Below are 23,859 nucleotides of genomic sequence, written 5' to 3'. Positions count from 1 at the left end.
CAACATCAAGTTGTTTGGAAGACCCCGGAGGTTTGTATATATTTATGTACATTTGAAAGTTTGTTACTAATTGGGGTTGTGTTTGTACAGGTAAATCTCTCAAAGGTTTGATAACATGTCTTACATGCTTAGGGTTGTCGATCAGTTTGGTCGGAGAGATTTGTTACTGATCTGTTTGATTGGAAAGAATTTGTTACCGATTGGAATAATTGAGAAGTTGAGGCTTTGTGTGTGACATTGCCTGGGAGGACATCTGGCCGACACTTTGTGTTGATGTCTAGTTCCTGAAGTAGGGAGGGTGGCATTGGTCATGGAGCTCTGACCTCGGATACACACCTAGATCCCTAGGTTGATGGTTAGTAAGTAAGCCTGATGGTACCTAGAGAGGCTGAAAGCTTTAGTCCATCTTAGTCCCACTTGGATAGATTGCCCTGGTCAGGAATCTAGTCCATGGCATTGTGGTGCCTAAATTGTTGGAGGACCTTGGATAGATTGCCCTGGTCAGGAATCTAGTCCATGGCATTGTGGTGCCTAAAATTCTTCATGGTTCATGTGTTCTAAGATTTTCCTTGTACTTGTACTGATGAATACCTCCCTAGTTAAGAGGGAGTGTTGAAATATGTAACTAGGTTCGGTCTTCATAAATGTATTTGAGGTGTACTTATCAAAAGGAATGAAGAAAATATTTTTATGACTTATTAAAGCATGGGTTTCATGCTAGGGTCATCTTGTTTTAGGTCAAAGTCCCCATTGAGGACTTCTAGGATTTATTCTGAGTCATTAGAGTCATTGTCATTAAAAGAGACCCTTCTTGGGCTATCGAATCATGTAAAAAAAATTATTTTTGAGTCAAAAATGAATTTAGTCTCCTCCACACCAAGTCGGCCTCAAGACAAGTAATTCGACCTCCCTGGAAGGCTATAAATACAAGGCAGTTCGAATTCATTGGAGCATCTCACTCACTCACACATAGTTCAATTTCTGAAGCTGGAAGCTGAAAAGTGCGAAGTTGAGAAAGGGCTAAAAAAGGAGTTGTAAAGAAGTGCGAGTTTCTGGAAGGGGATAGAAGACCTCAAGATCAAAATTTTGGGACAATTTTCACTCAGTTCTGAGGTGTATCAAGGGAGATCAAAGTTCTCCAAGTCTAGTCGAAGCTGCTGCTGCTACTGCTACTGCTACTGCGTTGAAGTTGCTGCTGATGCTTGTAGGTCGAAGTTTCTTGTGAAGGGTTGTCATCTGCAAGAAGGATTGAGGGTTGACTTGGTGTGGAGGGAATCTTTGTCTAGAGTCTTGGATTATCTCGAGAAACTATTGAAGGAAGAATTGTTGACTGGGTTTTCCCCTAGATAGGGTTTTTGCCCTGGCTGTCCGCCTACATCTGTGGTCCTTATGTTATTGTTTTGGTAATTGCTTGATGAACTAAAAGAGAAAAGAACATAAAGATAAAAGAATCACAAGTAATTATCTATATAAGAAAATCTAAGCCTTTCTGATTTTCTAACATGACTCAACTTTTAATCAATAGGCTTATAAGCTATAAGTTTTGTTTTTATTTGTAATTCATTTCAAATTTCTTATGATAGATGAAGGATGATTTATTGGATCTATAAATGACCTTGTTATAAGACTTATAAGTTATCAAGGTTATTTCTTTAAATACAACTTATATTAATATCAAATATACAATGAGAGAAATACAAAGATACAAACATGGACAATTGAATAAATGGTAAAATAAAGGCCTTTTGCTCAGATTTTGCCAAATAGAACAACCACACACATCTCTTCGAAAGAGAGTGCTATAACTTTTAAATGCAAGGACATATCCACAACCTCATTCGTAATTTTCCAAATTAAATACGAATATCCTTAAATAACTGAGAGGGGACATCGAGCCGACATCATGTACAGGAGTTGCTTTCCAGTTGATCTTATTAGGAAAAATAGGGCTTCAAGAGGAACATATAAAAATCCAATACTCATGAGCAGTGCATTCAAAACTTGTGGCAAAGAGTATCAATCTACACACCATGTGAACCATTACAATAAATTTGGGTCTCAAATGGGCCTCCTAAGGAAAATATTGAAATAGAAAAAGTATATGCCACATCACACTAAGCAGATGCCAAGGCACTAGAGGTTTTATCTACAGAAGGTTAATCTATATTGTCTCATTAATGATAATTTCCAGGTAAGTTGGTTTAATGTTGAGTTAAGAGTTGAAAGTAAAAAATAATATCAAAGTTTTAGATGCTTGTGCACAATGTGACCCACCAAAAGTGGGTGACCCCATAGGAGAATTTTTTTCTCCCACACTTTGTATCCAACTAGCCAACGAGCAACCCTTGACATCCACCACTAGCCAGTGATGTGCCACTATTCATCTCTCCCACTTGCACCAGTCATATGACTTCTCACCCATCTTGCAAGAGTACATGAACAAAGGTGGGCTTCCGATCAAAAGGTACTTTATTCATTTTGCAAGTAGGTTCTTATGTTTGCTTGTAATTTGGGCTTCTGGCATGTGGATTATGGGGTGACTGGAAGGAGGAAGGGTTATGACCATGATCTTGTTCCGTCACCTTAAATGGGGGGTTAATCTTTAATCCTAGTTCAGTAGAACCTCCCCTAATGGCCTAATGAGTAAAGGAGGGGCACTACTTGGGAAGCCCTAATTGAGATAACATGTTCCATCTATCGTGATTCCATACCTACCACTTTCCATCGTACATGACATTCACTATATTCCAGTTCTATTCTTTGGTTTCAACTGACCATTGGTTCTCTGGGATTTGGCACCCATACATCACATGCCTGGGTAGGGCCCAGAACTTGGCCTTGAGAGCTTGATGCAACTAAAAGAAAAGGAAAAAGCATATAATGGCCACAAGCTAAATAAAAAAAGAAAATTAAAATGCAATAGATGGCTGAGACATACACAATAACACGTGGGAAAGAGCCTAACATGAGCTCTACCTCATCTCTTATGGTCAACACTTGATTTATGAGCACCATATTGCTTCTATACATCATGAAAGGAATCCTTGCATGTCCCAACCCTGATGGGCAATGAGTTGTGTCATCATTAAGGGGTAATACAACCGCTATAAATCATACAAAACAAGTTCTAACCCTTTGAGTTATGAGCAATAATACAAAGAAAAATCAAGAAAAAGTAAATGGCGCGCAAGAGGGGTGGAAAAACAAAGGTTGGGTTGGTAACTCATGCAGCCACAATTGCTCCCTTCTCACATCTATATACTTAGGATGTGGATCTCCATCATGTTGGTCCCTTTGACCATGGCACTTGGCCATGAAGTCTTCTCTCCTTTATTACATCATTGTTCACATAACACCTATTGATTGAAGGGTAGACTGAGGAAATGCGACTTATAATTGGGGGTTGGAAACTCCTAATAGGGTTGTCCTTTAGCCACTCCTACCTAGGGAGGTAACATCATTTCGAGTTCAAAGCCCTAATTTTGGAAAGGAACTCTTGGTTGAAGTGTTGATTTGTCGATTACATTCAAGCTTGGTTCACTAAGATGCAAAAATGATTATTGTACTTGATGATTTGTTGCTTTCACTAGACTTTATGATGTGATCATTAGGTGGTTCTGTTGAAAATGTAACTATGGTTGGTCTTCATAATTGCTATTGTACTTTATCATTATGTATTTATTGTAAAATTGAAAAGAAAATTATTTTGAAGCATGAGTTTCATGCTCATTTTGTTTATTTATTAGGTCAAAGTTGCCATTGTAGGCTTCTAGGGTTTCTCTTGAGTCTTAAGAGTCATTGTCACCTTTATCAGACCCTTCTTGGGCTTCTGTATCATGTAAAGGAAATTATTTTTGAGTCAAAATAGTTATTTGTCACCTCCTCACCAGGTCGTTCCTACCTTGATGAAGTTGACTCTGATTGGGGCTATTTGACCCTGTGGAAGTAGTATAAATAGAAGAAAAGCTTGGCCTATTTGGCATCCGTCCTCAACAAGTTCGATCTATAGTGAAGGAAGAAGAAAAAGGAGAGCAAAGTCAAGGTAAAGAAGGTCAAATCAAAGGAATGACAAAATCAAAGTTTTTGGGTATCTTCTCTCTCACATGTACAAATTTTTTAGGGTTTCCGGGTAAGTTGCAGGGGCCAAAATTTATGTAGTGACTGCAAGTTCAAAATTCTGAGTTGCAAGGGGACGAAGTTGCAGATTGAGCAGTTTTGAAGGAGTTTACCCTTGTTGACTTTGGCAGAGTTTGTCTACTTGGAAGGAGGACTGACTTTGATTGGAGGAGGTCTTTGTCTTGGTCAAAAGGTCTTGGATTGTCTCAATTTGACTTGGTTCGATTATAGAAGAAGAGTCTGACCGGGTTTTTTTCCCCTAGAGAGGGGTTTTGCCTTTTTTGAGTGCCTACATCTTCTGTCTCTTGTTCTTATGATCTTCATAAATTTTTGATTTGGTAATTGCTTGATGAAATATAACATAAATAAAGAAGTAAAGAAGCCAACACAAATCACAAGTAATTATCAAGAAAAGAGGAATCAAAACCTTGATAACTACATGCATTGATTACTCAACATGGTTTCGGAGCTTAAGGTGAAGGAAGGACTATCTGAAGATCACTTTGTTGGCTATCATTTGAAGGAAGAAAAGCACTCTTGAAAAGATCTCTCTCATCAATGGAAAGCTATTGGAAGATGGGATTCAAGACCCTCAAAGATCTCTTGAAAGTTGTAGGAAACTTTGGTGTCAAGATCATCTACAAAGTATCAAGGAGAATCAAAATTGGAGGGTGCATAGCAGCGATTACAAGTACATTTGATGATGACAATGCATGGATCATTGATAGTGGAGCCTCAAGACATATGACAAGAGAAAGTGGAAAAATACAAACTTTATCAAAGGATCATCTCTCATTCAATGGAACTTGGAGATAACAATAGCTATGCAGTCAAAGGTCTTGGATCTACCTCATTGAAACTAGAAGATGGTGGAAAGCTTCATCTCAACGACATCCTCTATGTTCTAGGTTTGAAACAGAATTTTCTTTCTATTTCTTGTCTAGAAGATAAAGGAGATAGGATAGCCTTTATAGATGGAAAAGTTCTTGTTTGGGGAAGAGACTCTAGTATTGAAAAAGCAAGAGTTATTGGGATTCGTGAAGGAATATTGCATAGACTTTTAACTCATTCTCCGCAGGCTCTTGTTCACATGGATACTAGTCCCTCTGAGCTTTGACATAGAAGATATGGGCACCTTCATTATAGAATATTGCCCTCTCTAAGTTAAATGGTAAAAGGCATCCCCAACTTGAAAGAGGATCATGAAGGAGTATGTAAGGGATGTGCTTTAGGGAAGAATACAAGGAAACCATTTTCAAGAAATGACACAAGGACTAAAGAAGTGTTAGATCTCATTCATTTCGATGTGTGTGGACCAATGCCAGATAAATATTTTGGAGGCCATATATATTATGTGACCTTCATTGATGATCACTCTAGGAAGACTTGGATGTATCTTCTCAAATCTAAGGATGAAGTCTTTGAAAAGTTTAAAGATTTCAAATTAGAAGTGGAGAACTTAATAGAAAGAAAGATAAAGACCCTTAGTTCTGATAATGGTGGTGAATATACATCTAAAGAACTCATAGCCTTTTGCAAGGAAGCAAGTATTAAGAGGGAGCTCATAGTCCCATATAATCCTGAACAAAATGGAGTTACAGAAAGGAAGAATAGAACCATTGAAGAATGCGTTAGAACCATGATATCTAATTATGACCTTCCAAAATTCCTATGGGGAGAAGCAACAATGACAACAATATACATACAAAGTAGAAGTCCTCATAGAATTCTTGATAATAAGACATTAGAAGAAGCATTGTCAGGAAAGAAGCCATATGTAGATTATCTTTGTATCTTGGGATGCCCTGCCTACATTCACATTCCTAAAGATAAGAGAAAGGAGTTGGACTCTACTAGTCTAAAGGGTATATTTGTTGGTTATAGCCTTTCATCAAAGGCTTATAGAAGCTACACAAAGGAAGATCGTAGAATTGAAGTTAGTAGAGATGTAATATTTGATGAAAACTTTGCATACAAGAAGTCCAAAGATATTCTCGTTGAATCTGATGAGGAAGATATTCCACTCTTTAAAGAAGAAGAGCAGCATGACAAAGCACCTACAATTCAAGAAGAAGAGGGACCAAGTGAACCCATTCAACCTACAATCATTCCCAAAGTAAAGAGGAGGCCAAATTGGTTAAAAGCTACACTTGAAGATGCCGAAGGACATGGAGCAATAAAGATACTTTTAGACAAAGCAAGAAACCAAAGAGGTACTTCAGATATGCAGCGTATATGTCGAAACTAATTGAAGCAGAACCAACCACATTTGAACAAGCTGTTCATTATGATGAATGGAGAAAGCCATGCAAGAATATCAATCAATCATGAAGAATGGGGTTTTGGAAATTGTTCCTAGACTTAGAGACAAATCTGTTGTCACCTCTAAACGGATCTACAAAATCAAACATGCTGTTGATGGGAGCATAGATAAATACAAAGCAAGATTTGTAGCAAGGGGTTTCTCTCAAAAGGAAGGTGTGGACTACGAAGAAACATTTGCTCTTACAGCCAGGAACACTACTATTAGATCTTTGATTTCTTTAGTAGCGACTATGGGATGGAACATCTACCAGGTGGATGGCAAAACAACTTTCTTGAATGGAACCATAGATGAAGAAGTGTACATTGAACAACTGGAAGGTTTTGAGATACCTAGCAAGGAATCTCATGTCTCCTGGTTGAAGAAAGCTCTATAAGGCTTGAAACAATCACCTAGAGCTTGGTATGCTAGAATGAATGCCTATCTTTCAATGATTGGGTTTGTCAAAAGCTCTGCAGACCCAAATTTCTACGTCCAAGCAGTAAAGAATGAACCAGTTATTATTATATTATATGTGGATGATTTACTCATTACATGTGTGGAGTATAGAATTATAGAATGTAAAAAGATGTTGGCAATAGAATTTGAAATGAGAGATATAGGACTTATGCATCACTATTTGGGCTTGGGAGTTTGGCAGAAACTCGGAGAAATCAATCTTGGTCAAGGAAAGTATATGTTCAAGATCCTACAAAAGTTTGGTATGATGGATTCGAAGCCTATGACAACTCTAATGATCACTAATTTAAAGAAATTGAAAAGTTCAGATTCTAGTCTCCTTGATCCTACATGTTATTGTCCGCTGGTTGGCTCATTGAGTGAATGTTCTAAGTCAGTTTTAGTTGGAAGCATGCCATGATCATTAGATAGCTTCCAAGCAATATTTGAGGTATTTGTGTGGGACTATTCATCACTGTCTAAAATATGATGAAAGGGAAATTTGATTAACAAGTTTCATTGATTTTGATTGGGGTGGCAGTGAGAAAGATGGAAGAAGCACTACAGGTGGTTGTTTTAGTCTGGGATCCGCAATGATTTCTTGAATGAGTTGTAAACAAGAGTCAATTGCTTTGAGTAGTGTTGATGCTGAATACATTATTTCTTGTGAAGTTGGAAAAGAAGCGGTTTGGCATGGGAAGCTTTTGTCAGATCTGTTTGGAGGACACAAGGACCCCATCGTTATAAATTGTGATAACCAAAGCAACATCAAAATGTCTGAAGACAAAATGTTCAATCCCATATCTAAGCATATTAATAATAAGTACCACTATATTAGGAGTTTAGTACAAGAAGGGGTCGTAAAGCTACAGTATGTTCCGACAGATGAACAAGTAGCTGATGTGTTGACAAAATCTCTCCCCAACAAGAAGTTTGTATATTTTAGAAACATGCTTGGATTAGTGGATATCCCTGATTTGGTTGAGAGGGAGAGATGAGTACCATAAAATCGTTTGTGTGATGGTACTTGGGAGGACATCTTGGCCTGGTTAGTATTGAGATCTCAGTTGTTGTTTGGCCTTGTTGATGTTTGGATCCTAGTGTGGGAGGGTATCTTGGTCTTGTGGAGCTCCGATTTAGTGTTGACCTTGTTGATGATACCTGGATCCCTATGAGGGTTGGTGTCAGGGCATGGAGGCCTAGATGGTGTCTATATTTATACCAGGGCTGTAGCCTGATGGTACCTATAATGGTAGTTGCCTTGATGACACCTTAGTCCCTGTTGGGAGGACACCTTGGCAGTTAGGGTATCCCTAGCATTGCATATGCTGGTACTCTTCTGTGAACATGTCAATTTGAGTTCATCTTTGTACCTATTTGTATAATTATGAATACCTCCCTAGTTTAGAACAAGGGTTGAAAATGTAACTATGGTCGATGTCCATAATTGCTATTGTACTTTATCATTATGTATTTATTGTAAAATTAAAAAAAGAAGAAAAATAAAATTATTTTGAAGCATGGGTTTCATGCTTATTTTATTTATTTATTACGTCAAAGCCTCCATTGTAGGCTTCTAGGGTTTCTCTTGAGTCTTAAGAGTCATTGTCACATTTATTAGACCCTTTGTGGGCTTTTGTATCATGCAAAGAAAACTATTTTTGAGTCAAAACAATTATTTGTCACCTCCTCACCAAGTCGGCCCTACCTTGATGTAGTCAGCCCAGATTGTGGCTATTCGACCTTAAGGAAGCAGTATAAATAGAAGAAAAACCCGACCTATTTGGCATCCATCCTCAACAAGTTCAATCTGAAGTGAAGGAAGAAGAAAAACGAGAGCGAAGTCAAGGAACATAAGATAAAATCAAAGGAATGACAAAATCAAAGAGTTTGGGCATTCTCTCTTTCCCACGTGCGAGATTTTTAGGGTTTTTGGGCAAGTTGTAGGGGCCGAGATTTCTGCAGTGAATGCAGGTTAGAAATTTTGAGTTGCAGGGGGCTGAAGTTGCAAATTGAAGCAATTTTGGAGGAGTTTACCCTTGTTGACTTTGGCAGAGTTTGTCTACTTGGAAGGAGGTCTGACTTGGTGATTGAAGGTCTTTGTTTTGGTCAAAAGGTCTTGGATTGTCTCACTTTGACTTGGTTCGATTATAGAAGAAGAGTTTGATTGGGTTTTCCCCTAGAGAGGGGTTTTGCCCTGGCTGAGTGCCTACATGTTGTGTCTCTTGTTCTTGTGATCTTCAGGCATTTTTGATTTTGTAATTGCTTGATGAAAGATAAGATAAGTAAAGAAGTAAGAAGCCAGCACAAATCACAAGTAATTATCAAGAAAAAGGAAACAAAACCCTAATAACTACATTCATTGATTTCTCAATAGGTTCCATGACCGAGACCTCGCCACCTTAACTGGGACTAGGATTCCAGAGAAGCGTGTTGACATCCATAATTGAAGTGTTGAGAGCCATGGGACTCCAAGCAGTAGCAGAGCGTCATACTCACCGTTGGACACCTCCAACACCCACAACGTTTTGGTACTTTTCCCTACATTTAATGACTTTTGGGATGATGCGGCTGGACCAAGCATGCCCCCAACTGGCCTTAGCACTTTGTGAGGGCTAACAGCTGATCCATGGCTTAGATGAGCATGGTCTCACACCTTGAGACATGGGAGGGCTAGCACCACCTTGGAATCCCTCAACGTTGGAGTGGAGACAAACACTATGACCATTTGGAGATCCATGAGACCACCTTTGTTGCCCCAAGATGAATTTTGGGGTACAGAGGGATGTTGACAAAAAATTGAGGGCCAACCCTTAGAGGGTGATTTTAGAGAGCTTCTACACCAAGTTTGGCACCCAGAAACATCAACACATGCCCTATAATGGATAAATCATGGATGATATCAGCTCATATGTGGTAAAATTCTTATGTTTTTGTCTAAGCTGGTAGGTCAGCTTGTGACCTAACTCATCATTGTAACACAATATATTGCTTTAGGGGATTTGGGGTTGAAAAGGACATTAGTTCTACTCATATAAATAGAGGAGAAGAATTATTTGTTTCTCATTAACACTTGGACTTGAGTATTTCGACATCTTGAAGGTTTCTGCCTATTTGTCTTGTGGAGGAAATTTGGATCTATGAATGCGTTTTGTTATTTGGAGCTAATTCGCTTGTCTTTGGAGCTATTATCTTGGATCAATGGATGAAATTTCATTCATGTTATTGTGTAAGTGAGCATTTTGTTGGATACATCTTTTCTTTATGTCTAATGTATGGAATAAATTGAATCTGTGATTTTCTATTGTGCCCTAATTTATTGAAAATCTATTGGATAGAATTTAGATATCATTATTGCATGCATTACCCATGAATAACATGTGAATCATAACACTACTGGTGAACTTTGATTAGCTCTCCCATAAAACTCCTTGATCAAGTACATAGGTAATCGCTAGGGTTTTTGATGCTAGGGCATCAATTAGATTTCCTCCTTAGCAACTTTTAGCAATCCAATTGACTCATAGACTCCATCCTTCCAAGGAATAAGGCACCGGTCTACCTTGTTGGTGATCAAACTCACTTTTCATCCATAAATCTTATCTCTTTCCCTCTTGACCTAATTCGACCGCTTTAAGGCCAAGCATCCAAGCTAGGGCTTGGTGTGAATTTCCAGGCAAAGGAGATATTTGGGATTAGAAAATCTAAATGCGAAGGGCATAGTTGGTTGCCTCAAAATCAAGCCTCTTGGCAGGCAGTCACTTCAATTTTATCTATAATCTTCTTGCCCTAGTTGGTTCCCTAGGTGAACCCTAGTTTGGTGTTGCTTCAACTTAGGGGCTTATTTGAGGGTTTCATTTGCCTTTGTCTCGTTGAAAATCATTGTTTGAAATCCTTCTCCTTGCCTTGATATTTTGCCATCCACACACTCAACCTACTAATCAAGCCCTAGGTCTTGCACCTCACGAATTCGACATCTCCTGGAAAAGCAATTTGCCCCCATTTGGTAATTGGAACCTTGTACTTAAGTTGAGATTTTCCCTTAGAAGCCTATTGGCCACCCTATACCTTTGTACTTAGAATATCTATCATAGGTGACCTCATATTGAGGCTCCTCTCATTGGTGAAAGTCCATCATAAGCAGGGGGTTTTGGTTGTGGTGACAGTGGACCACTACCCTATTGTTGTCTCTTGGTCTAGTAATAGCCTTGTAGGATACCCCTCTTTAAGGCCTACTAAATTTTGGGGCACCACACACAATAAATGATATAGTGCCAAAATAAGTAGATTTGTATTAATAATCTATTTAGAATAATTCATAATTGATTAAATATACTACTTTTATATATACTTAATAATAAATTTGAAACTCAAGAAACAAAATTATTATTAAAATAATAATAAAATATACTTTCTATAGATATTTTAAGAATACATAGTATGTTATTATATATAGTATGATTGATTAATTATTTGATATCATATATCGCATATAATAGAATTGGTAACTGATTAGTTAGTTGTTATATATTATATAATATAATGAGTTATATTATATAATACATAACAAGGCTTTTTTTTTTCTGTTTATCCTTGTGGAAAATACCTTTATATCCCATATATGATGAATATATATGCGCTAGTCCTCGAGGGACTATTCATTTTTTTACAACTAGGCTTGAAGCCATTACATCAAAGCTCGTCATGTCAATTGCGGGAATTGAACCTAGGTTGGAAGGATCCCAATCATTTCTCCAAATGACCTGAAGTAAACCCAATTGACATATGATATACTATGTTATATAATATAATATAACTTGTTAGTTACGACTAATCAAGCATATATATATATATGTATATATTATAACTCATTAGTTGTAACTCATTCTAATTAATGGGTTATAATATATAATATACTCTCTTTCCTCATGATATATATTTTTTTTTAATTTGGAATGAAAGCATGAGAAACCTTTAAGTACTTCCCCACATTTCGTGGATGGTAAACGAGGTAAACCATTAGCCCTGATTATGGGGCCTCACCCCAAGGGAATCAAAGAGAATTGAACCCTTGATCGACAACAACTAGCAACAATATCAAAGAACTTCACGTTTGGCTCCAGACCACCTGAGCTAACCCTTGGGGCTACTTTTTCCTCATAATACTATATAATGTACTTCATTTTTTTTTGTTAGTCAAAGAGGCTTCTATTATATTATCATGAAAATTCAAAGTACACGATGATTGTCAACAACTCTCCTGACTTCACTCTGACTGGATTTGTTAGCTAGGAGAGCCAAAATATAGTGCATAAGAATTGCCATTGAACCTTTATTTTTAGAGGGCTAGACAACCATACATACCAAAAAAAAAGCAAAATGAGTAAACATCCTGTAGACTGCATATCAAGGTGGCGGTTGGGGAGGATGCATGGGCGGAACTACCATTGGACCATGTATTTCATGCATATGACAATCAGTGTGTTCCATTCTGGCCTCAAGTCGCTGTAGGCGATCATTGGTCCGTCGTTTGCTTCTGCGCACATTAACGAGTTGTTCCAGGATCTCTATTTGGCTATACCGAATATCGTTCATCTAGGCCACTAGCTCATTCCTATCCTCATATCTTTGCTCCCAAAGGATATCCAGGCTGGCCTGGATTCCCCTCAATTTTACAACTATCGATTCCAAGGTGGGAGGCTGGGCGACATGGCCAGGAGAGCGAGGTGGGTCTTGGGAAATTTCTCCCTCTCTATCCATACTTTCAGAGTCTTCCTCGCTAGAGGTGATATCTCTGCTTGCTCTTTCCTCGTGCCGCCCTTGTTTTCCACCACCTCTGCGAGGTCTTCCTCGTTGACGAGGCAACCTTGCATGCAATAAAATAACCCAGACCTGGACCAAAGCACTTTGAAATGCACAATTGAAATTTCCCACCAGACTCCTACACTCCAAAACTAGAGGAGCCCTAAAGTGTTGACGAGGGACCGACCTGGAAGGGATTAAGAAGGGTCTTGACACTCGATGAGCCCAATAGATACAAGGGGTGGCAGAATCCACTTCCAAACGCAGAGTAGGTTGCCTAAAGACGTGAGAACCATAAAGACTTGAAACTAGCTCCCGTCCTGACCAATTCACTCGAGAATTTGCCTCTCTGAGGCAGACCTCGCTCATAATGAAATTCCCAAACATGAACTGACAGACGACATGATGGTTCGGCTCAGGAGAGAGACCAAGGAGAAGACTCCACGTCACAACATAGATGAGAACAACTACAATCCTCGGGGGTCCAAGCCCTTCCCCACATCAAAACACTAGCTTAAGGGGTGGAAAGCAAACTCGATAAGGACTAAAGTGGAACTCTTCATCACTGAAAACACACAATTCAAACTTGACAGGGAAGCCTGATCCCTAACAAACGAGGGCCCCAAGGATGGGAACCAGGTTCCCCTAACCACAAACACCCATTTCCTAGGGTCAACTCCACAAGATGGATAGAATATATACCGAAATTTCAGAGTGCTCTTTTCCAGTCAGAGGCCAACACTGCTTAAAGATGCCAACGCTGGAAAAAGCTATTGCTGGTTGAAGAAAAAAATTTGCAAGGTTGGGAGGTTGAGCTCCAGGATCCCAGATAAATTTCTGTGAGTGGCCTGTAACTGAAATTCCAACTCCCTTACCTTTCCCAGAATTCCGGTGGCATTTGACTCTCTAAGTGAGTCTTCTTGGCAACTCAAACTGATGCTTCCCTCCCAAGTTTCCCTATTCATCTCCCACTTCACAAAACTGATCCCACTTCGCATAAACTGCATAATAATATGCCTGAAGCCTCTAAAGGCTTCTTTGCCTGGACTAGCCACCAATAAATGCCATTTATGGAATGGTGCATGTTGGACACGTGGAGAGGGGAGGTGGCCTCGAGGCCCCATTAATCGAGGAATGATCACCCCCATCAAGGGTATACTCTATTATTTATTATAATTAAATAAAAGTCTTTTTTCTTAGAAAAAAGTTACTTTCTATATTAGGAATAATGAGCACATTCTGCAGGTGCATATGTACTTGTATCAACCAGAAGACCTGATGGTACAAAAACGTTTTTGCTCATGATATTGTAGCATAGATATAAAAGTCCCTATTCCTCTCCACAAAAAAGAAGCAAGTATTGTAACTATTCCTTACTAGAATTCCCACAAAGGGTCGCTACAATCCTATATTATTGCTTCCAGATCTAGACACAGATTAACCCTCTGAGAATTTTTCAATGACCAATTTGTTGGTCTCCATGTTCACTGCCTCCTTAGAAAGTGTGTCAGCATATGTATTTAATTAGCTAAGAACATTTTTGAAACTTATCCTTTAAATAAATATGGGGCTTAAATGAGTCATCAATTTTGAAGTCTCGTGGGGCTTAAATGAAATCATAGAGCATAAATTCCTCTATTGTTGCTTTATGAAATTCCATGTCCAAGTAATTTTTTCTAGGATTCATTAACAAAATGATACCATTCGATACATTTGGTGAAAAGGGCAACTCATTGAAGTGAGATATCAATAAATTTCAAGTCGCCATCTTGTTTAGATAAAGTAAAAGCACTCCAAGGCACTGTTGGAAGTGGCTGTTCACCTCCACACTTCGGCCAGAAGAAACCTTCAGTAATTTTTCTAGTTGATCAACATGAGGAGTTAATGAGAACCAATAGTAAACATAATAAATACGATGAACCTAAAGCGCCTTACTAATGATTATAAGCTTTCTCGCAATAGGAAGGTGCAACATCCACTTTTTAACCTTGTGTTGATGTTTATGTAAATGTGGGTCCCACACAGAGGATAGAGAATGATTAAACCCAAAGCTTATACCCAATTAGTGAGTAGTATATGCATTTGTCATGTGATGTCGATACCTCCTCAATGACGTTGATTCAACTTTAGTTTCAATAAGCGAATAACTTGGTTTTGAAGCAATTATCTTTGCCTGGATTGTAGTACAAATAGTGTTTGAACAACATAATATACCATTATCTGAACACTGTGACAACTCAAGTGAGAGGAGAGAATTGTTAGCAAAATGGTTGATCACTTACTCTTCCCATGGAATAGAAATATTCCTAATCCAACCTTGGGCTCTAGTGGTATTGAGGTGGTATCCTATGGCATCAACAACCAACACATGTAAACAAGGACCCACTGAGCAATTATGCTTGATGTATCTTAGCAAACTAACACCATTGAAAAGAGTACCAGTGTTAGACACTAGCTAAAGTGTTAGACACCAAGTTCAATTCTATAGGAAGAATCCCAATATGGAGGGATCATGGGGAGGAATCAAGAGGGAAAGGCCAATCATGGAGGAGGAATTACGCAGGGAGGACCAATTGTGGAGGAGGAATTAAGATGGGAGGACTACCATTTCTTTTTTATTAGACAACTATTGTGTAAATGTTTCTAATTTAAAAGTGGTGCTCATATTGAACCATTCTACAAGGGGATGTGATTCAATCGTCGGGGAACTTATTTTCTACGTGAATCACTATTGGATCCCACAAAATGGAAAGTTTATGGACAAAACCTTTGGCTTCCTTTATCGATCCAATCATCATATTTGTACTCGCTTTTAACGCCATAGAAGGGAATGATGCTAAGTTGTGTTTCTTGTTGAAGAATGATAACGATTTTTTTCAAATTTATAGAGATTTTAGAATTTCCTTTTGTTTTAAGATAAAAATCCCTCCACATTTTCATGACATATCTTCATGACCTAGAATGTTTCAGTTTTTTACCTGATACAAAGGTCTTATTTGTTGTTGCTTGTATTCACATAACCTTCTTGTGGATGCTTCTTCCTCCATTGATTCTGTCTTTATGCACCTTTGTTTTGGGATTCCTTTGGCCTTCTTTGTGAAAAGGGAGGTAATACCTTTTTCTATTCATGTGGAATATGAATGGAATTGTGTGGATCAATTTCCCATCCTTTTTTAGAGGATACATAACCCTTCATAAACATATTGTAGGGGTTCATGAACTTTTACACTTGAATTAGTGCTATTAAGAGTCTTTTTTAGAGAGAGTTCACATTCTTTTGTACTTGGGTTGATTTGATCAATTTTAATAGGCTCAACTGTGTGGACATATTTTTCTTTATTTTCCTTGATGACCCCACAAATTAACCCCTAGTGTTACATGTTTGTTTTTTTTCTTTGTTTAATTTTAATTAACAGTATGTTCACTTTTTCCTCTTCTTTTTTAAGGTTGGTGACCTTTTTTGATCCCTTCCCTCATTTGTTACAAGGTTTTTCAAGGGTAGTAACAAGGGCTTCTTCCTTGGGCAATCTTTTGCATGTTGTTTGTATTCATGACAAATGTAATTTACATAAGCTAGATTATAAAAATGCATTATATAAAAATAGTAGTAACAGTGATAGTAGTAGTAATAATAATAAAAGGTCATGATTCATGTGTTATATATAAAGGATTTAAGCTAATAAACAATAAATTTAAAATACCATAAATATAATAATAATCACAATAATCACAATAATAATAATAAAGAATATAAAATAATATGTATGACTTCCCCCATGTCGAGTGACTACCAAGGCTATGTTAGAAAATCGAAAAGACAAAAAGATTTTCTTTATATTGATAATTACTTGTGATATTCTTATGTTTTCTTATGTTCTTCTTTTATCTTTGGTTCAACAAGCAATTACCAAAACAATAACAAAAGGATCACAGACACAGATGTAGGTGGACAACTAGGGTAAAACCTCTAGGGGAAAACCCAGTTAACAACTCTTCCTTTATAATTTCACGAGATGATCCAAGACTCCTTGACCTAGACATAAACTTCCTCCAACAACCAAGCCAACCCTTCCCTTCTTCTGCAGATGATAACCTTCCAGCAACAAACTTCAATCTAGATGCAATAGCAACACTTTGACCTAGTAGAACTTCGATCCAACAGTAGCGTAGCAAAATCTTCAACCCAGTAGAAACTTCGATCCAGTTGTAGCCTAGCAAAATCTTTGACCTAGCAGAAACTTTGATCCAACAACAGTAGACCAAAAAATCCACACGTGTGAGAGAGAGATGACCCAAAAACTTTGATCTTTTCCTTGCCATCAATTCTCCTTCTTCTCTTGGAATTTCACACTTTTTTTTACCTCCTTCTCTTGGATATCAAACTTGTGTGAGATATGTCTCCAAATGAATTCAAACTACTTGTATATATACCCTTTTCTAGAGTTCGATTAGGCCTACTTGATTAGGTAAGGGCCAACTTGGTGTGGAGGTGACAAATGACTTATTTTACTCAATATTAAGTCCTTTTACATGACTCGAAAGCCTAAGAAGGGTCTCTTTAAATGGACAATGACTCTAATGACTCAAGAAAAAGCCTAGAAGTCCTCAATGGGGACTTTGACTTAAAACATGATGACTCGAGCATGAAACCCATGCTTTAATAAGTCATAACAACAATAATAAAAGTTTCTTTTTCTTTCTTTTGATAAATACATTTCATTATGACTCAAATACAATTATGAAGACCCAACCTAGTTACATTCTTCAACAAGCTAACTGGTTATGACCTCTCGTGTGTCAACTACTCCATCTCCTCTGCTCATGGTTTGAGGATAGTTGGCAAGTTATGCAATGCATGTAGGAGGGCCTTTGCTTGATGGGAAAGCCAATCACTTCAACCCCTTGGTTTCTACTATGATTCACTCGGTGTTGGAAAATCACCTCGTCTAGAGTGGTTTTAGTGCTGCATTGAGGATGAGGATACCTTGTTATTCATGGCACGAAAAGACCAACGCTGCTGTAATTATTGTCAACCTCTCCCTGTGGAGGTTTCTTTGGGTAAGTACCCTTGTGTCTCTCTATTTCTTCTATTGTTTCTGTCTTTTATATTGCTACTCTAGAGGGTTCTTGTTGAAAATGCTTGTGATTGATGTCAAAGGTTGTCCAGATGAAAGAGGAAATTACATAGTCAAATAACATATACCGAGACCTTTCCAACGGTATATGGCACACCCTCTAATTCCATAGGAACAAGAAGATATGAAATATTTTGTCAAGATGATCCAACCAAATTACAAGCAGGTCCCTTTTGGATACCTTATCTTCGAAGGATTTTTACTCCAATTACCTATCTCAAATGGGAGCATAGGATATCTAGTTGGAAAGCTTATTTTGAGACCTTTCCAACGATATATGGCGCACCTTCTAACTCTTCATGGTTGAGGAGAAATGAATTTTTGAATATTCACTATACACTTTGCTAGTTGCACTAGTCGGCCCAACCAATGGACAAATCAACCCTAATCCAACATCCAAACACATTATAAATAGTTGTGAGAAGGAGCATTTCTAACCACTCGACTTGAGCATTTGGTTTTGTGTTTAGGAGAGTGAAGGAGCAGGTTCAAAGTTCATACTTAATGAACCAAGAAGAAGTGAAGTGAACCTGAGTTGATGCAAATTTCTGTGGAAGGGATTTGGCACATCTTTTGAAGGGTTTTTGGCATTTTTCTTGGGAAGGGTTTTTGGTTTGTTTGAGGTTTGTTTTCGAGGGTTGAGTACAAGTGTCTTTGGAGGCCGTGTAGGCCAAGTTCTAGTGAGGAGAAGGATGTGCTTTAGGCCTACCTTGAGGGCTGAATTCTATCCCCATAGAGGCCGAGCTTCAGGCTTGTCGTAAGGTCGAGTTGTAGTTCTGATTTGAGGGCCAAGTTCTGTCCCTTTGAAGGCTGAGTTTTAGTGTTGACTATTGATGTTTGAAGGCTGAGATTTAGGGGACGAGTTCTCTTGTTTGAAGACCGGCTTTTGCTATTTGAAGATCTAGTTCAGGCTTGGCATGAAGGCCAAGTCTTGGTGTCTTAAAGGCCAAGTTTAAGCTTGATTTGAAGTTCAAGTTCTTGTGTATTTAAGGCTGAGTTCAGGTTGGAGTTTGCAATTACTGTAATTTGGTGCTTATTGAGGATTGGTGTCATCATCTTCTTAACAGGGTGGAGCTTGCAATTTTTGTAAATTGGTTCTTATAGAGGATTGGTGTCCTTGTTGAGAAATCTAGGGGCAGCTAGGTTAGGTGATTTCTCTTATTTTGATAATTGCTTGTGATGTATTTTTACTTAACTTGCCAAGTTTTGTCCCTTTGAAGGCTGAGTTTCAGCGTTGAGTATTGATGTTTGAAGGCTAAGATTTAGGAGACGAGTTCTCCTGTTTGAAGACCGAGTTTTGCTATTTGAAGATCTAGTTCAGGCTTGGCTTGAAGACCAAGTCCTAGTGTTTTGAAGGCCAAGTTCAGGCCTGATTTGAAGTTCAAGTTCTTGCGTATTTAAGGCTGAGTTCAGGTTGGAGCTTGCAATTACTGTAATTTGGTGCTTATTGAGGATTGGTGTCCTCATCTTCTTAACAGGGTGGAGCCTGCAATTTTTGTAAATTGGTTCTTGTAGAGGATTGGTGTCCTTGTTGAGAAATCTAGGGGCAGCTAGGTTAGGTGATTTCTCTTATTTTGATAATTGCTTGTGATGTATTTTTACTTAACTTGATTAGCGTCTTCTTTTACTTGTTTATTTCGAGTGTTCCCTTCATCAAACATCTACCAAACCATAAAGAACAATAAGAAAAAGGACGCAAGATATAGGCGATCAACCAGGGCTAAAACCTCTCCCATTGAGAGGAAAACCCACAAGAATTCTTATTCTTATAGAATTTTCAATTGATGAATTCCAAGACTTAGACCCTTGACCAAAATCTCCTCCAAGACCAAGTCAAATTAATCCTTTGATCAACTCATCTGTTTGTTGTTTGCTGTTTTCCTTTTAATAACTGTTCGCTCTTTCTTTGATCTTAATTTCAGACTTGCACTTTTGACTATGATTTTCGACCCTGTCTACAGTAACCCTAGCTTGCGCTTGTGACAAAGAAATGGTGAAGTTAGCTTCTATTCTTCTTCGCTTGGGCAACAGATCTCTCTTCAACAACTTGGCTTGAACATCAATGCTTCTTTGACTCTTTAAGTGACTTCTTGGATTGACTGCAACTTGGTCCTGCTGTAGGTGTAACGATGCACTAGTCTCGGTCTGCACGCGTGAGTGTTTTACCCAAAACATTCCTTAATAAATTTGCCTCTTTCTTTGTCCTTTCTTCTGCCTTCTTCGCTGGATCTACTTTTGTCTCTCTACCTCAGATTGAACTCTTTATGCTTGCTTGAATCTACTCCCAAAGGTGGTTGACTGGCCTTGTATATATAGGCTTCTTGTCACATGAAATAGGCTGAATTTCTCTAGGCCAAATTGTCCATTTAGAAGGCTGACTTGTAGATTACACATTGGACGAGGTCTTGGAAGGTCTTTTGACTCAACTATGACTCACGTAAATTCTTTTTACAATATGTAACATGCCCAAATGGGTCTTCAATACATGACGCTGACTTATTTGACTTTATGATAACCCTAGAAGCACTCAATGGTTGCTTGACCTAAAAATAGTTTTTCGTTGAGCATGAAACCCATGGCTCAAGAACAACAATAATAAATTTATTATTCTTTATTAAATACATTAAATCATGTTTACATATGTCATTATGAAGACTGAACCTAGTTACATATTTCAACAGTCCTGAAAAGAGATTGTAATAAGTTAAATATTGTTTTCAAGTATTTCTTCTTCAAATTTTGATTTTCCCTTTAATCTTTGTGTTCATACATTGTGGATGATTGATTATGTGATGTGAATTTAGTTTCAAGATTAACTAAGTGAAAAATTGTCGTAAGTAACAAAATACTGATTCAACCACCCTCTTAGTATTTCCAACAATTGTCACCTCCTTAATAGATTCCCTCCTTCGTTTTTTCCTACAATCCTACTAGCATTTTTCTTTGGCTTACTCTCTCTGTTTCATCACCCCTCAGTTTTTCTGGCCTTTGTCCTTCCACTGTATCTAGTTCCTTCTCACTCTGGTTCCTACACATCTTCTATGTTGTGTCAGAGTCTGTTTGTTTAGATAGTTCATTCCTCTCTTTCACTCCAATTGTGGTTGCAATAGGTGATACATTCCTCCTCGAACTTGAGCCCATGCCAATGTGGGGGCCTCAACTTGTTGCTGTTGGCAGTATACCACTTGGTTTTTTGATGAAGAAATTGACATTACAGGACATGAGTCATGGGTCAAACACAAATTCTTTTCAAACATTGAGCTGGAGGAGAACGTCGGGCAGTGGGTGTCTGGCACAAGCAACACTTGTTCTAGAATAACTCAATACATGCATACAATGGATTTATATTGGTATATAAAGACCATAATGAGCAAAGTTTTGGTTGAAAGAAATGAATCCCAATAGGAAATTCTTTTGCACACTGATGCCTTGTAGCAAGATGTCAACAAAATGGATAGCAAAATTTTAGTACTAGCCAAGAAACTGAGCAAACTGATCTTGTGGTCAACCGAGGACATTAATATAATTATCTGATCTGATAGCAATGAGGAAGATGATCCAGCAATAACTTCCACCAAGTTGGACACTCCTCATGATTAATTGTGATATCTTTATATTACTTCTTCTCTTTAGAAGATTTCACAAGCTTGATAGCCTTGTAGATGAGCACTACTTTTTGATCAGTGGTGCAAAATTAGTCTATCTTCCAAAACATAAAATATGTATGACATAAAAGCAACAACATTTCTTTAAGAGGCACCTTATGATATATTTATAGTTGGGGTCCTTTCAAATGTAAATTACCGTTCATTCAATCATTATTTATTAATCAAATTTTATATATTACTTTTTAATTATTTGAGTAAATTATTAAGCTTGAGAATTATATGCTCAATTGGTATTAGACTTGTACAATCATCGATTAATCGTAGTCACAATACATGATAATAGTAAAAATTTTAGGAGCCAAACCATCATATTCTCCAATTGTCAATGGTACTAGCAACATTTTGTGAGTATATAATGGATACATCTTCTAGAACTATAGCCACTATTCTTAATGAATTAAAGAAGGTAAAAATGAAGAGACCAAAGATTTAGATTTCAACTACTACCTAGATTGTAGAACCAATGGAAAAATTGAGTCTGAAAATGGTGAGTTTCAATGAGAAATAAAGGACTAGGATATTGATGAAATAGCGAAGAATGTTGTTGATGATAGCAAAAGGAAACCCAAATAAAATAATAGGAAATCATGTTGTCAAAGGTGATTTGCTGGTACTACTTATTTGTCATGCTCTGATTTAGATCAAGCCATTATTTCTATGGCAATTTGATGCTCTACTATCCAACATAGAGCTGGAGCTAGAGAAATTGCAAGAAAGATGAAACATGCATATTTGGTCAATCCAGATGACATGCGAAGAAGCAAATATGAGGAATTTGTTTAGGAAATATCATTGCTCATGAACAAGATCTTGAATTTCAAGTATGTAGCTAAGTGAAAGAACAAAAGAAGATGGGAGAACCAAGGCATATGCAAATGAAAGAGAAAATAGGTGCAAGTAAAATATATAGTTGTGCTAATCTCTCTAAGGAAAGAAGCATAGATGAAGCAATAATAGATGACGACGCTATAAGAAAATTGGTAAAACTAAGTGGCCTAGACAAAATGTGTACAAGTCAAGAAGTTAAATAATGAGAAAGCAATGCCGTGAAGTTAAATAACGGAAAATAGGTGAATCAACATATTTTCAAAAGTCAAGGTGGAAACTATGGATAGGGAAGCCAACACATAATCAATCAAATTTGGAAAATAGAGCATCTGTATCAATGGAATTTTTTGTATTATTGAAGAAGTGAAAATGCTATCAATTTGATAGAGCAATTTTCACAAACACATATGAGATTAAAAATCAAGTTGTCACAGTTGAAGCAATGGTTTCTAATGCTTGTATATAAGAAGGAAGCTTGCCTATTAAATCGTATCATCACCCAAATCAGTAATGTTGTTGCACGAAACAATGTCACATGAAACAAAACGTAGTCTACATTCTTAAATACCAGGATTCAAATATGAATTGTTTGGAAAAGCATACTAAAATTATAGTTAAAGTAGCTTGAATGAGTTATCTCGACATACTATTAAGAAGCAAATGAATTTATGGTGGATTGACCACTTTTAAATGTTGTGGGTTCTATAGTCTTGTTTTCTCAATGATCACAACATTGGAATAAGAAGTACAAGTGGGAACAAAGATGCACCATTTTCTCAACCATGTTTTGAGAATAAATCACCCTTCAAGGGGGAGTAAGGGCATAAAATACATTAGAGCAATACATTATATTACATCAACAACAACAACAATAAAGGTCATGAGTTATTCCACTCTACATTTGTGAGCATTTAATGCTATTCACAATGTAATGAGGGATTATATCTTCTTTTATCATTTAGTACATTATTAAATATATTTGATCCTTGTGGATTTCCTTGTTATATCCTATCTAAATTGGATAACTTTATCATTATTGTCCAAATAGTTCTTACCAACAAGGTTTACACTTGAAAGAAATTTTCTTATAATTGAATTTTACGAATCCAATTTCTAGGCTAGAGTTCGAGCATTTTAGGCAGACTCCAAATCTACATATGTGCATATCCTTTACTAGTATGTAGTCCTCATTATGCCTTTCATTTGTCTATATATTTATGGAAGATATTTTCTATTTGATCGAAAGTTTCATCATCACAAAACAATAATGGTAGGAAGGGTAGCTGTTCCCAACTGAGATATCACTTATAATTTTTTCTATAGAGACAAGGTTGAGATACAAGTGCATTAGGTAAAGACCATTTGTTGCTAAAAAGACGTTCCACCATTGCATATCTTGTCTTTGTGTGCTAAGAGTAAAGCCCTTTCCTTATTAAAAACCACTGGCCATACCTTGAACCAATGGAGTCTTGTTTATTTTGATCCATGCTTCTAGTGTATTTTGATTAGTGTTATAAGAACCAGATTGGGTTGGATTGAATTGGCTGGT

This window comes from Pinus tabuliformis, chromosome J (genome assembly GCF_031772625.1).
Source record: "Pinus tabuliformis cultivar Carrire ecotype Pingquan chromosome J, CPIR1, whole genome shotgun sequence".
Classification (NCBI taxonomy): domain Eukaryota; kingdom Viridiplantae; phylum Streptophyta; class Pinopsida; order Pinales; family Pinaceae; genus Pinus; species Pinus tabuliformis.
This window is presented reverse-complemented; position numbering follows the sequence as displayed.